This window comes from Somniosus microcephalus, chromosome 1, assembly GCF_052327205.1.
Source record: "Somniosus microcephalus isolate GS21.2 chromosome 1, FLI_Smic_1.0, whole genome shotgun sequence".
Taxonomy (NCBI): Eukaryota; Metazoa; Chordata; class Chondrichthyes; order Squaliformes; family Somniosidae; genus Somniosus; species Somniosus microcephalus.
The window spans coordinates 202,765,971-202,781,456 of NC_140987.1; positions in this window are offsets into that span (position 1 = coordinate 202,765,971).

Genomic DNA, 15,486 nt, shown 5'->3' on the forward strand with positions numbered 1-15,486 from the left:
GGTGAAACCCGGACTGGGTAGGAAAGAGTGGCACCAGGAAGGGAGTAACCTCCCCAACACAAACACGAATTGTTACGGATGCGGGAAGGATGGTCACTGGCGGAAGGAGTGCAAAAACCCTTGGAAAGATAACAAGGGAAAGAATTCCACAGCCCCAGCCCAAAGGGCGGGGATAGGAATCCCTCCCGCAGTGGTCGAGTCACTTTTGGACACCATGAGGTCCTTATTGACTGGCTAGGGGAGAGTAGCAGCCGCCACCGGTGCTCTGACCCCATCAGCCCCATCCAACCCACAGCACTGACTAGAGCCAGCGCAGCCTGTTTACCTGTGTTCTCTCCGGTATGATGAATGGAAAAGACCCCTTTTGGAGATGGAGGTAGAAAAGGTGGCGGGGACCTATCTGTTGGACACGGGGGCATCATGCACCGTGGTCTACTCAGCTAACCCCAACATCTCGCCTCTCTCTAATGGGGTCCCATACAGTCTGTCGGGGTTCACAGGCAAAGAACAGGCTGGCTCGTTTTCCATCCCGCTCGCCATTCGGTTAGGACCGCTCCGCTCCAAGTGGACCTGTGTCCTGAGGAAATGGGAAGTGGAGGGTGGAAGAGGGGTCCTGGGGGCCGACTTTATTGTAGGCCACGGGATCCTAGTGGATTTGAGGAATCACTGCCTTTGGGGGGCAGGTAAAGTAAAGAACGGTGAGGTCGTAGTGATCCCAGGAAAGAAAGGGAAGGGGACCCTGTGCACCATGAAGCCCAAAGAGGGTTATAACCTCGAGCTTATAGTCAGTAGCACCCCACAGGAGTTCCAGGCATTTGTGCGAGCCCACCTAGCCACATTTGCCACACACAAGCATGACTGCGGGAGGGTCAACGGGTTTGAGGTCAGCGTAGACGGGGACCCCATGGCCCGACCACAGAAACAGTATAACTTCCCCAGGGAAGCGGAGCCAGACATGGAAGCAGCCATGTTCTCGTTAGTACAGCAAGGAGTTCTGAGGCCGATAGCCACCCACATGAACTCTCCATTGTGGCCGGTTAGAAAGCCGGACAATTCCTGGAGGGCCATGGTGGACTATCGGGTGCTCAATAGTAACATCCCAGCCTGTGCACCCACAGTAGCAGCAGTTGCCGACCTGATAGGGAGCATCCCAGCATCCGCGACCACTTTCACGGTGCTGGATATTTCCAACGGGTTTTGGTCCATCCCTTTAAGGAGGGAGGATCAATACAAGTTTGCCTTTACATTTAAAGGGCAACAGTACACGTGGAACTACTTGCCGCAGGGCTTCCGCAACAGCCCCAGCATTTTCCATCAGTGCATGGCAAACAGTTTAAAGGATTTTAGCCAGCCCAGACAGTTGGTACAATATGTGGATGACCTGCTCCTGTTCACTGATTCGAAAGAGGAGCATGGCCCACTATTGACCGAACTGCTGGAGCTGCTTGGGCAAAAGGGTTTTAAGGTTAACCCAAAGAAAGCGCAGATCGGCCAGTAGGAGGTAAAATTCCTAGGTCTGACTGTGCGCGCTGGAGGAAGGGCCATAGATAAGGTTAGGAGGGAGGCGGTACAAGAGTTACCGGTCCCTAACACAGTAACGGGTGTGAGGTCGTTTCTAGGGCTAACCGGGTACTGCAGAGACTTTATTGAGGACTATGCAGCCACCGCAGCCCCTCTGCTCCGACTCCTACACAAGGGAGTGGAGTGGCTTTGGGATGAGGGTTGCCAGGCAGCATTTGTCAGGCTCAAAAGGGACTTGCAGACTGCACCAACTCTAGGGGCCATAGATGGGGGAAAGAGTTTTTTCTGGAGGTGGCAGCCAGCGGGGATAGCCTGAGTGCTGTGCTGCTCCAAGAGCGGCACGGCCAGCTGAGGCCGGTGGTCTACTCCTCCAGGATACTCACGAATGTGGAGAGGAGCTACTCCAACTGTGAGCGGCACCACTTGGCCACACATTGGGCTGTGAAAAGATAATTGATCTTCACAGGCACCTCTCCCATCACCCTCCTCACCCATCACACACCCACCCAGATGCTTCTGGATGGGAGGATCAAGGATGGAACAGTGAGCAGTGCCCGCAGTGCCCGCATTGCCCGCTGGACCTTGCTCCTCTCACAGATGGATCTTAGAGTGAAGGGTCTCTGCGAGCCAAAGCTCGCAGCCAACCTGGTATATCCTGGAACAGCCCACCGGTGTTCCATTGAAGGGGTTTGGGAAGTGAACATAGGTTTATGGGCCGGGATACATCCCACGGGCCGTGAGATCTATGTAGACGGTTCCAGCACGGTATCTGCTGGCGAGCGTCTCACGGGGTGTGGAGTTTATGACCCAGCGGCGAACATTGCCCTGGCGATTAAGCTCCCCAGCACCATGAGCGCCCAGCAGGCTGAACTGTCCGCGGTGGTGTACATTGTTACACACCCCAAAATCTTCCCCACCCCCTACACGATTTGCTCGGACAGCATGTTTATGTGCAATTCGTGTACGGAGTACCTGGCCATCTGGTCCCACCGTGGATATACCTCCGCCAATGGGAGACCCCTCACAGTAAAACCCCTGCTGGAGAAGATCCTAGCAGCAGTGGGGGAGGAAGGGGAGGTTTTCATTCACAAGGTGAAAGCCCATTCCTCCACAGAACCCCGCAGCCAGGGCAACCAACGGGCTGACTTGCTCGCCAAGGAGGGTGCCCGCCCAGGCACTTTCTGCGACTCATTTGGGTCCAGACCCATGGCGGCGGTCAGAGGTAGGGACGGGACCCAAGGGAGTGCAGGGGTAGCGTTAGCCCTGGACCTTAAGATGGTCCAAGCCCAAGACCCTGTCCTCAAGGCAGTCCTCAGTGCAGTCGCTGAGGGAAAAAGGGTAGAGGGTCCGTACGGCACTGCAACCCTCTGCGTAAAAGAGGGCATGCTGTTCCGGGGGGAACAGTGGGTTGTGCCGCAGCAGCACCGGAGGGAATTCCTTCAACTGGCCCATGAGGGTCCAGGAGCGGGACACCCCGGGCCTGAGGCCACCTGGCAGCGGGTGGAACAGGCGGGATGGTGGCCGGGACTCAGGGATGATGTCCGCGAGTTCTGTGCAGGCTGTCTTGTGTGCGCTGCAAATAACCCCGACCCCCACAAAAGGAAGGTACCTATGGGACACATCAGGAGGGTAGAGGGACCATGGCAGTCGATACAAGTCGACTACATCGGGCCCCTGCCCACCGCCCAGGGAGGCTATAAGTACTGCCTAGTCCTGGTGGACGTGTTTACCAAATGGGTAGAGGCCTTCCCCTGCAGAACAGCCACAGCTCTGGGTACTGCCAGGATCCTGGTCCGGAAAGTGTTCTCGTGGTGGGGACTACCACAGTATGTGGAGTCCGACCAAGAGAGCCACTTCACCGGACAGGTGATGCAGAACACCCTTATGCTGTTAGGCATTGAGGGGAAATGGCACGTGGCCCACAACCCGCAGTCATCGGGGATTGTGGAACGGATGAATAGGACCCTAAAGGAAAGGTTGAGGAAGGAGACGGTGAACTCGCCCCGCAAATGGGCTGAGGTCCTATCGTTGGTTCTGATGAGGATCCGGGCCAGCCAGTCGAAAAGCACGGGGTACTCCCCGTACGAGCTAATGACTGGCAGGGTTATGTGGACCCCCACCCATGTACTAGCCCCGGTGCTCATGGAGGGTCAGCTCAGAGAGGTAAACCGGGACAGGTTCGCCCAAAACCTCTTTGAGCACCTGAAGCAAGTCCACGAGCAGGCGGCTGGGAACATGGGAAGGCAGCATCGGAGCAACCGATTGCTGCTTGAACCCCGAAAGCAGCACGAGTGGCAGGTAGGGGATCAGGTCATGGTGAGAAACTATGCCCGAGTAGGTAGTTTGGAACCATTGTACATGGGGCCCTACAGCATTGTAGATAAAGCCAGCCCCATGGTATACGCCGTGAAGATGCCCCGGCGTACAAAATGGTTCCATATCAACTAGTGCAAACTGTTTCAACCTGAAAGGGGAGAACAGCCATTTGGGGTAAGGTCTGAGGATAAAGATCCTCAGCCTGCAGCAGGAGTGAGTTCACAGACTGCACAGGCAGGCACTGTGGCTTGCTTAAAGTGAGGGGCCATCCCGCCCATCGATTGGGACACTCCCCCACTCTTCTGGGATCCAGGCGAAGGGGAGGGGCCCGAGGGTGAAAACCCCGCCCCTAACCCAGGTGTAGAGGGGGAGGGACCCGAGGTCGAAAACCCCGCCGCAGACCCAGCCATGGAACCTGGGGGCGGAGACTCTCAGCTCGCAGCAGCAAGCTGCGAAGAGTTGCCTGCCCCTAGCCCAGGTTCAGGAGAGGTCAAGCCTGAGGGAGCAGCGGTCCGGGTTAAAGGCCCATCGGCCAAGAAAGCCCCACCCGCCAAAGCCCCTAGAAGGTCCCCATGGATGCCCCAGCCGAGAAAGCCATGGTCACCAGCTCTCCAGTTACCAAGGGCCGCCCCTCGAGTTAGGTGGAAGTCCAAGGACAGAGGTCCCCAGCCAGCAGCCACGGGCGGCGAGGGACCAAAAGTGAAGGATGGTGCGGCCACGCCAGGGGAAGCGGTGTGCCGCAGTCCAACCAGGAATTAGCCTGGCCGCCCGGAGACGGGCGGCGGATGTACATAGTTTAGGTAATGTAAGTTTATGTTAAGTTTAAGTATTTAGCTTAAGTTTGGGTATTTTAACTTAAGTTAAATAAGGTGATGGGTAGTTTTAGTTAAAAAAAGTAACCTGCTAAGAGTGTGTAGTTTGGGTCGAGGTCACGAGACCCAACCATGCTTCACCCAAGCCAGAGAATCTCTTGGGGACCTGGCTGTATGTTTTGTATCTGTTACAGAAAGACTGTCGGGATGAAGGGGATCTTAATCCTACTCGCCCTGATGGGACTGAGCCGGGGAAGGAGGGGCGATGTAGAAGACTCCCACATCTACGGGTGCTCGTGAGATAGAGCGCCCATAGCAACCGATGGAAGTGGTGAACGGGAGATGGAGGAGACCGCCATCTACATCCACAAGGGAAGGTGGCCAGGATGGCTGCGGTCCAATTCATCTCAGTACTCCAGCCAAATCGGATTCACATACGGGGAGGCCTCCGTCCTGTGCCCCAGGGTACGGGTCGTTACCACGAGGGTCAGCGTCACCGTAGGGAAACGTGTATGTTTAACGTGCAAGGGACACATTCCTCTGGATAGGTGGTGGTGGCTCAGGAAGCTGAGCAAAGATATGAGAAGCCCCGCTGTCAAGTGGGAACGGTTGGGGAACAATACCCACCGGACGATTACAGGGACTCATGGAGGATTAAGTGTGTGTTGGGACAAGTAGTGGGAACCGGATCAAGGGATTTATATCTGTATGTGGGGGTCAGAGAGGGTGTGCCCCGCAGGCATATCCATCATTTTCCACCAGCAGTGGCAAGACGCCGGGGAGGGGATGAAGTGGGATGCCAGCCGGAAAGTGGGCGCAGTCCCATTCTCCCTGATCCCAGTCAATACCACTGAGCTTGTAACCCGCCCCCAAAAGCCCCCGCCCACGGCGCCGGCAGCGAGGATACACAGGGAAGGGTGCCCCACCACCACCAAGGGACCAGGGAATGGGTTGGTTAGAGTGCCTACAGACCAGGTGCTGTACCAGGGGGTACACTACGTGGTAGCCTCCGTGATTTTAAATCTCACCGAGGTACACTTGCCGGAGTGGTGCCCCAAAGAAACAGAGCAGCTATACCAGGCCCTATTAAAGGACATGTTCAGGAAGTTTTATGAGTTCGATTTCACCAATGTTGACAAAACCGAACTGTACACCACACACCGAGAGTTTTTGGGTAATGCAGGGAGACAAAGAAGGGGAGTATGGAATGATGTTTTTACTGCGTTTAATACTGGGTCCTCTGTCATCAACAGTTTGGATGACATAGAGCTGCAGACCCAGATAAATGGTTTAAAAACACAGTTAAGGAAGATATTAATGGATGAGAACAAGGTAGTGGGCTCGGAGTTGCATGAGGACCAGGCCATGATGGTCCATTTAAAGGAGATTATAGCGGAGTTGGAGAAGTACGCAAAGACGGTAAATGCCCTCATAAGGGAGGACAGAAATGCTTCTGACCAGGCTGCGCAGAATAAGATGTGCATGCTATACGGGGCGTGGTTGCTGGCCGAGGGCCGCAGTAACCTGGAGGATTTTAAACAGGGTTTAGTCCCCTCCTGGATCAGCAACAAGCACCTCGCAGCCCTCCATTCGTTTGAGAATGCATTAAGCCTGTGCCAACTCCGGCTAGCCTCCGAAGCCTACCCAGTCCCCGTGGATTGTGGGCGGTCCAACCACACAATCATGGGAGTAGTAGTTAGGATGCCGGTCATGGGTAGGACAGCCCGACCCGCACCGGTATACAGGGTAGAGAACATTGGAGTCATTCAGGGGGGTGCACACATTCATTTCACAGCGGTCCCGCCTTACGCCATAAAGTGGGAGCACGCTATGACAGGTACTGACCTCTCAGGGTGCCGGAGCCGGGGAGCACACATAATACTGTGTCCCCAGCACTTGAATGCCTATTCGAAACCGTAGTGTGGGTTCAGAGCTGCTGGCGCGAAACCTATAAATTGTACCATGGAGGCAATGGCACAAGGCCATGTTCCCCCGCAGGTAGCATATATAGGGGGTGGGACATATTGTGTCACCACCGGCGCGTCCCACTACCAGCATGGACAGCATAGCTGGTGTCCACTTAGTGACAGCAGTTTCTGTTTTAAACCCGAGGCAGAAGTTCAAGTGGCCCAGGCGTGAATTGTCCCCATTCCTGAACCCTCCACTGTTCACCTCACTGTGAAGGAGAATTTTACGAATTTGCAGAAGCACGTAGTCATTTTGACTATGAAATTCCCCCTCTCCCTGAACACCTTACCAAAATACTCAAAGCCGTTATAGTTTCGCAGAAACATTTTTACACTCTAGAGCAGAAAACAGTAGAGATAGGGGCTAAGATATTGGATATTGTGATTCCACCCTGGTGGGACATTTTCAATAGCATAGAGGTCCCTTCGTGGATCAGACTGGCTTCCCACATTCTCGTAGTTTGCCAGTTAGGGATAGTGTTGTATCTAGTCTGCATCCAGTGCAAGGGAAAAGTTCAGTTGTTAGAGTTCCGAAACCAGAAGATCTGGAAGGAACATTATGTGAAGGTGGCGGGAGATACGCCTGTTTGAGTATTTTTCTTGCATTTTTGATTAAAGATTGTTGTTTTTTTGTTTGTTGTTTTTAATAAAGACTCTTGCGATGAGTTGTTAATAAAGATGTATATGTACCAAGTGGTGCAGGGGTGTTGGACCCCCTCCATGCTTGGATGTGTGAAAACCTGTAATTATTCTATGTATGCTTATGTACACTACATTTTCACGGAATGGGAAGTGCATGTGTCGTGGGTATATTAGTTAGGTAATTACGGGGGAAGGTTGACTATGGAGGATCAGAAAATTTTGCTCACCTTGTAAGAATGACACTTCAAGCAAGTTTTAGTATCACAGGGGGGAGTGTAAGATTCGCAAAATTCCCACATTCCCCCAAGGTTATTAATAAAAGGGACCCTGCATGGACATTTTTAAAAAGGGGTACCCAAAAGATGGCATCCGCACCTCGTGACCAAAAGCCTGCAAGATTTCTAAAAGCTTGGACTCTGTGGCAGCACAAGCAGCTTTGGGGAAATCAAACTTTAAAAATGCAGTTTCTGTGAAAAAGGACTTTGTGTTTTGGAAGCCAGACAGCAAACATGGAATATGCATTACGTCAGATCGTAGATAGATCAAAACCAGTTAGGCCTATACTTGAGGCCATTAGGTTGTCCGCATAAATAATCGGAAACAGCTTATGATGGGAGCCATCAAGGCTGGACAGGCCGATTAAAATGCATTAATGACAATACAGGCCATTAGGTGCGATAAACGGCCATCTAAAACCAGTTATTTTAGATTGGTACAGTCATTTAAAACAGCCCGCCAAAATTGAAACAATGAACTAACCTGATTTGGCGCGCAGATAAGGGCCATCCAAAGCAGTATAACTGTAGACCCCTAGTAGTAGTCTCGCTCTCTTGTTCTCTTCTCCTGACTCTGACCTCTCGTCTGGTCTTGGGGCTGCCGCTGCTCGCACTCGTGCCCTGGCCTCGTGGCGGGTCTCTCCTCGCTCCCTGCAGTAAGATTCCAGCAGTCAAGGACAACCATACCAACCGCAGGGGAGGGGAACGAAACCCGAGTCCATAGTCATCCAGGACGCCCAGACCGCAAAAAGGGGCGAGACGAAACTGAGCAGGTAGCCCAGGACTTGTATAGTAGCCCAACGAATCAAGGCGAATCGAGACAAAGATTACGGTAGAACCGACAAAGTGCAGAGAAGGGCAGCAGAAGACGTATTAATAATTAAAACCCGAGCGCCGAGTTATAAGCTGACGCTTGGAGAAGAAAGTATCTGAGGACAGTGAGGCAAGACCCTTGTTGAACACTGCAATAACGCAGGTGTCCACGCCACTACGAATATACGGGCGTTTGACACTTGGGTAGGAAAATCTAAGCAGTTACGATTGCCAACTGCCCTATAAACATAATGTTACCACCGACGACCGCCCGAGGGAGAAGAAGAAGAGAACCCATCGTGACGAGACGATGACGGCAGCTGAGGAGAAGAAAGGTGTGTCACAGCAGCAGCTCCAGCACCGCGCCCTGAGACCACGTGGCGACGGGGTACCTAGAAGGACAAAAGACCAAACAAGTATATAATTTTCGTATTTGCCTGTATTTTATACTAAGTAATTTTTCTCCTAAGACTGTGTTCTCGTTTCTGTTTTAATAAAATCTTGGTTTTTCTTACACCAAACCACTTGTCTACTCGAGTCTTTCTGTATCGCCGCCTGTACCTAAGTCCGGTGTCTAGAACCCAGGGGCGTTGGAGCATTTCGAACCGCTCACAGGCAGTCAGGGGCATAACTGACTGGGCGCACGTGCCACCCGCCACCCCCTACAACATGCTGGGTCAATTGAAATTGTCAAGACTGAGATTGATAAATTTTTGTTAGGTAAGGTTATCAAGGGATATGGAGCAAAGGTGGGTAAATATATTTGAGGTATAGGTCAGTCATGATCTAACTGAATGGTGGAGCAGGCTTGAGGGGCTGAATGACCTATACCTGTTCCTAATGTTCCTATTCAGCCCTTGACTGTGTTCTGGATTTCAATTAGATCATGAGTAATTGGCAAGTAAATGGATGATCTCAATGTTACTGACAAAGAAGTTCATGAACTCCTCGCACTTGTTATTGGAGGTGAGGGTGGAGAGGATAAGGAGGGGTTTAAGGAGATGGTTGGTACTGTAGAAAAGACACAGGGGTTTAATCGCTCTCCAGGATGATCCTGGAGTAGTGATCAGCTTTGGCAGAGGAGACTGAGGCTTGACAGCACTTGATGGGGTCCAGCCAGATCTGGTGATGGATGGCTAATCAGATGTACACCAGTATGCTTAAGTCTGCACCTCCTGGACTTGAGGGAGCAAAGATGGGGCCATACCAGTGGGATTGAATGGGATGGGAAAGAATAAAGATTTTGCTCGGGCCAAGGGCATCAAAGATGAATGTGAGGGAGGGGATGAGCAGATCAATGGCTGCAGAAGCATTTTTGCAAATGGAGGGCCAAGGCTATGCAGTTGGGATTTAGAAAGAGCAGTTGTAAGTGACTGGGTGAAGGCACAAGGGGGGAGAAATTTGGTATCGTCCATTTTGGGGCACTAACATCGCCTGGGCACTAATTAGTGCTGGAGACCATGAAATTGAGTTTTATCGCCCCAAGAGGGAAGTGGAGAGCTAAATCAGGCACACCACTTCCTTCTTAGGGCGCTAACATCAGAGAGCGGGGTGGAGACTTCAGCAGCGCTGCACACTGGGCCGTGCAGCGCTGCCACGTTCAAAGGCTCCTTCCCTCCTTTAACGGGAAGGGCCATCACTGCAGGCTCTGCAATTTTAAAAGTGCCTACATGGACCACCAAGGCAGCTGCGATCCCACGCGATCAGCCCAACACTCAAGCAGAGTGATCTCCGGGCGAAGGAAATCGGGGCACAACGCTGTAGCGCCGCCGCAAAACTCCCGCCAAATATGGCGGGAGTTGATGTCAGCACCGCGCCTGGTCACAAAGCCAGTTGCGCCCCGCTAGCACTCCCCGGGGGCACCAGCGGGAGGTGCAAAGGCACCCAATTTCACCCCCTAGTAATCTTATCATAAAGGAATTTTGCAATTGTTTTGAGGTTGGCTGCTAGCGCATGTTTTAATTGGTTTCCTCAATAATTTTCATCAGCACTTTGTAGTTTCACTCCCTGCTATTAACACCACTGAATCTGCAATGCTGTGCTGGAGTATGAAGGCTAAGACTCTCCCTTTCTCTCTCTCAATTTTTTGGGCATTGATTTCTTGCAACAGAGACAAGAAGTAACAGGGTGTAACCAACAAAAGCATCAGTGGCTTTGTATTGGAGGCAGCGGCCTTGTTGAATAGGGATGATAATCCTGGGAATTGGAGCTGTGGGAGTGGTGTAATTGAAACTTACACCAAGAATTTGGAGTGAAAAAGCATCCTTTTTAAGTATTGCGACTATTGAACCCAAGCAACCACAACATCAGATGGATGAAGCTGCAGGCAACTTGAAGGTTTACTAAAATAATCAATAGATGGCATGATCAGTAAATCGAGCCCACAGGAGAAAATAATCTAAATACACCAAATGATATCTCCGTGTGCATAACACTAAAAACAGCACACAGCCCTTTGTACTTTGTATCTGCCAGTCACAGAATCTTAACAATGTGATTTTTTATACTATGCTGTGTCTAATAATAACTTATCACACTGAACATATTGTGATGAAATATGTCATTCATCAGACTCTGTATTTAACTACATATAGTGTATTGCCTGCTCCTGTGTTTTTACCTTGTATTGTATATAGTGCACCGCCCCCTTTCTCCCATTGGGTGTGTCGGCTCCGCCCATACCTGGCCCTACTTAAGACAAGCCCAGGCTTGTCTTGCAGCAGAACAGCAGAATGCTAGGTGAAGACACAGGCATCTTTCTTTGCTAATAAAAGCCTAGTTTTATCCAGTTAACTTTGAGCCTTGATGCGCATCAATTTTATTAGCAAACTTTCAACGATGGATCAACTTTTGAAACCGGAACGCTTGGATTTGGACCCGCATGCTTCGGATGCATCGGCACAGTTTGGACACTGGTTCCAGTGCTTGGAATTTTTTATGGCCAACTCCGAAGCCGTCACAGCCTCTAGAGCCACCGGAGATGTGAAACTCGGGATCCTGCAGAATCGGGTAAGCCACCGGGTTTTTCCACTCATCCAAGACGCCGCCACCTACCTGGATGCCTGCAACATTCTAAAGGCCCACTATCAGCGGCCTACCAACGAGGTGTACGCCAGGCATCTGCTTGCTACCTGCACACAGCGACCCGGAGAGTTGCTAGAGGACTTTCTAGTCACCCTAAAATTGCTTGGCAAAGACTGCAAATGCAAAGACGTGAAAGCCACGGTATACACAGACGAGCTTATTCGGGATGCCTTTATCGCAGGCCTTAGCTCTAATTACATCCGGCAGAGACTGCTAGAGAAAACGGGCCTAGACCTGACACAGGCTGTGGACACAGCGCGATCGCTGGATGTGGCTCAGAAGAACTCTGACTCCTACTCTTCAGGCCGCGCGGCCCACACCGCCTCGTACGCACCAAGGGCGCTGCCATGTTGGAAGACATCTTCCCCGCCTGGTAGCCCAACACCGTCGGGGCCCTGCTCTCCCCCCAGAAGCCCTACGACCGCCACGACGCATCGGGGCCCCAAATGCTACTTCTGCGGGCAGCCGAAGCACACCAGGAACCTGTGCCCGGCGAAAAGCACCACCTGCTGTAAGTGCGGTAAGAAGGGGCACTTTGGGAAGGTGTGCAGAGGGAACCCCGCAGGCAAACCCGCCACCGCCGCGTGCGTGCCGTGGGAGCGGCCATCTTGGACGCCATCTTGTCTGACCTCGTGGGGTCCGCCATCTCGCGAGCAGACATCGTGGACGCCATCTTACCCGGCCTCGTGTGGCCCACCATCTTGTCCCGATCAGGGCCCTACAGTGGCGTCGATCACAGTGGACCAGTCCAGACCGCACCCACTATCCAAATCGATGGTGGACATCGAGGTAAACGGGTGCAAGGTTAAATGTTTAATTGACAGCGGGAGCACGGAGAGCTTCATTCACCCTGGTCTGGTACAACGACTCTCTCTAACTATAGTCCCTACTCAGGGCACGATCTCTATGGCCGACAAAACCCAGATATCGACTATTGCGGGTTACTGCACGGTACGATTGTCCGTTAAAGGCACTGTATATAATAATTTTAAACTGTTAATTATGAAGAATTTATGTGTGAGTGTGATCTTGGGCTTGGATTTTCAGTGCCACCACCAAAGCATCACGCTCAATTTCGGTGGGATCCAGCCGCCCCTCACAGTGTGCGGTCTGGCTACCCTGAAGGTAAAGCCGCCTTCGCTATTCGCGAGCCTTACCCCTAACTGCCGGCCAATAGCGACCAAAAGCAGGAGGTACAGCTGGGAGGACAGGTGGTTTATCGCGACCGAGGTAGACAGGCTCCTGAGGGAGCGCATTATTGAACGCAGCAACAGCCCGTGGCGCGCCCAAGTGGTGGCGGTGAGGGGTAGCGAGAAGAAACGGATGGTGATTGACTATAGTCAAACAGTCAACATCTATACCCAACTAGACGCCTACCCGCTACCCCGCATATCCGTGATGGTGAGCCAAATTGCCCAATACCGGGTGTTCTCCACTATCGACCTCAAGTCAGCGTACCACCAGCTCCCTATCAGACCAGAGGACCGTTCGTACACCGCCTTCGAGGCAAACGGACGCCTCTACCAGTTCCTCAGAGTCCCCTTTGGGGTGACGAATGGGGTCTCGGTCTTTCAGAGGGAGATGGACCGCATGGTCGATGACCACCACTTGCAGGCAACCTTCCCCTATCTCGACAACGTCACCATCTGCGGCCACAACCAATAGGACCACGACTCAAACCTCGCGAGGTTTCTGAAAACCGCACAAAAACTCAACCTCACTTACAACGAGGACAAGTGCGTTTTCAACACCACGCGCCTCTGCATACTAGGCAGCGTGGTGGAGAATGGGGAAATCGGACCAGACCCCGACCGATTGCGCCCCCTACGGGAGCTGCCCCTGCCCAACACTCCCAAAGCCCTGAAAAGGTGCCTGGGGTTATTCTCGTATTATGCCCAATGGGTCCCTAACTACTCCGATAAAGCCCGCCCCCTCTTGAAAGCATCCTCTTCCCCGCTCTCTGCTGAGGCCCATGCTGCCTTCAAAAGCATTAAGCAGGATATTGAGCGGGCCACGCTACAGGCAATGGATGAGAACACTCCCTTTCAAGTGGAAAGTGATGCGTCTGATTTTGCCTTGGCGGCCACCCTCAACCAGGCGGGGCGGCCCGTAGCTTTCTTCTCGAGGACCCTCCAGGGGCCTGAGATCAGACACTCCTCCGTGGAAAAGGAGGCCCAAGCCAGCGTGGAGGCAGTGCGCCACTGGCGGCACTACCTAGCCGGCAAACGCTTCACCCTACTTACCGACCAGCGATCGGTAGCGTTTATGTTCAATAATAAACAGAGGGGGAAGATTAAAAATGATAAGATTCTTAGGTGGCGGATCGAGCTCTCCACCTTCGAGTACGACATCATATACCGGCCGGGGGCCCTTAACGAATCCCCCGACGCCCTCTCACGAGGGATGTGTGCCAACGCCACCGGGGATCGGCTACAGACCCTCCACAACGACCTCTGCCACCCAGGGGTCACACGGCTGTTCCACTTCATAAAGTCCCGCAACTTACCCTGCTCGATTGAGGAAGTTCGGTCTCTGACCAGGAACTGCCGCACTTGCGCTGAGTGCAAGCCTCGGTTCTACCGCCCTGATAGAGCCCACCTAATCAAAGCTACACGGCCCTTTGAGCGGCTTAGCTTAGATTTCAAGGGCCCCCTCCCGTCCGTCGACCGCAAAGTTTACTTCCTGAATATTGTGGACGAATACTCCCGTTTCCCATTCGCCTTCCCCTGCCCAGACATGACCAGCGCCACGGTCATTAAATGCCTCAACAGCCTGTTCTGCCTGTTTGGTATGCCAAGCTATATCCACACGGATAGGGGGGCGTCCTTCATGAGTGAAGAGCTACGCCAGTACATGCTGTCCAAGGGGATTGCCACGAGCCGTACCACCAGCTACAACCCCCGGGGTAACGGTCAGGTGGAGCGAGAGAACGGGACAGTATGGAGGGCAGTCACTCTAACTCTAAGGACCAAGGGCCTCCCTATCTCCCGCTGGCAGGAAGTCCTCCCAGATGTGCTCCACTCAATACGGTCACTATTGTGTACCGCCACTAATGCCACGCCTCATGAGCTAATGTTTGTGTTTCCCCGGAAATCCACCTCAGGCGTATCCATACCGTCATGGCTCTCCACCCCAGGTCCGGTACTTTTGCGGAAGCATGTGAGGGGCCACAAGATGGACCCTCTCGTGGAGCCAGTGCACCTGCTCCACGCCAACCCACAATATGCATATGTCCGGCACGCCGACGGACGGGAGGACACTGTGTCCATAAAAGACCTCGCCCCAGCCGGTAACAACAGCAACAACGACAATGACTACAACAACAACAGCAACAACGACAACAACCACAACAACTATTACCCACCCACTCCACCCACTATTCTTTCATCACCCCCGGAAGAACACCAGCCAACGGTACCCCCACCACCTACTCCTTCAACAACCCCGGTGGCGCCCCCGGCAGAGACCCAGGAGGTCACCTGGGACACCCAGCCGGCACCCGCGGCACCGCAACCGTTACGTCGGTCACAGAGGACTATCACACCCCCAGACAGACTAAATCTGTAGAAGGGGTGAATGTGATGAAATATGTCATTCATCAGACTCTGTATTTAACTACATATATTGTATTGCCTGCTCCTGTGTTTTTACCTTGTATTGTATATAGTGCACCGCCCCCTTTCTCCCCATTGGGTGTGTCGGCTCCGCCCATACCTGGCCCTACTTAAGACAAGCCCAGGCTTGTCTTGCAGCAGAACAGCAGAATGCTAGGTGAAGACACAGGCATCTTTCTTTGCTAATAAAAGCGTAGTTTTATCCAGTTATCTTTGAGCCTTGAAGTTATTGAGGCGCATCACATATCTTATACAAATAAGGCATCATGAGAATAATTAAGTCTCTGGGGGGAAAATTTTGGTTGCTTTGCGCCTCCCGTTAGCGGGGCGCAAAGCAACTAGCGACCGGGTGCGGCACCGCCAACGCCTCCTGCGAAATTCAGCGGGAGGTTAACGGCGATGGTAACTGTTAGCGCCCTGTGGTGCTGCGCCGCCGGCGATG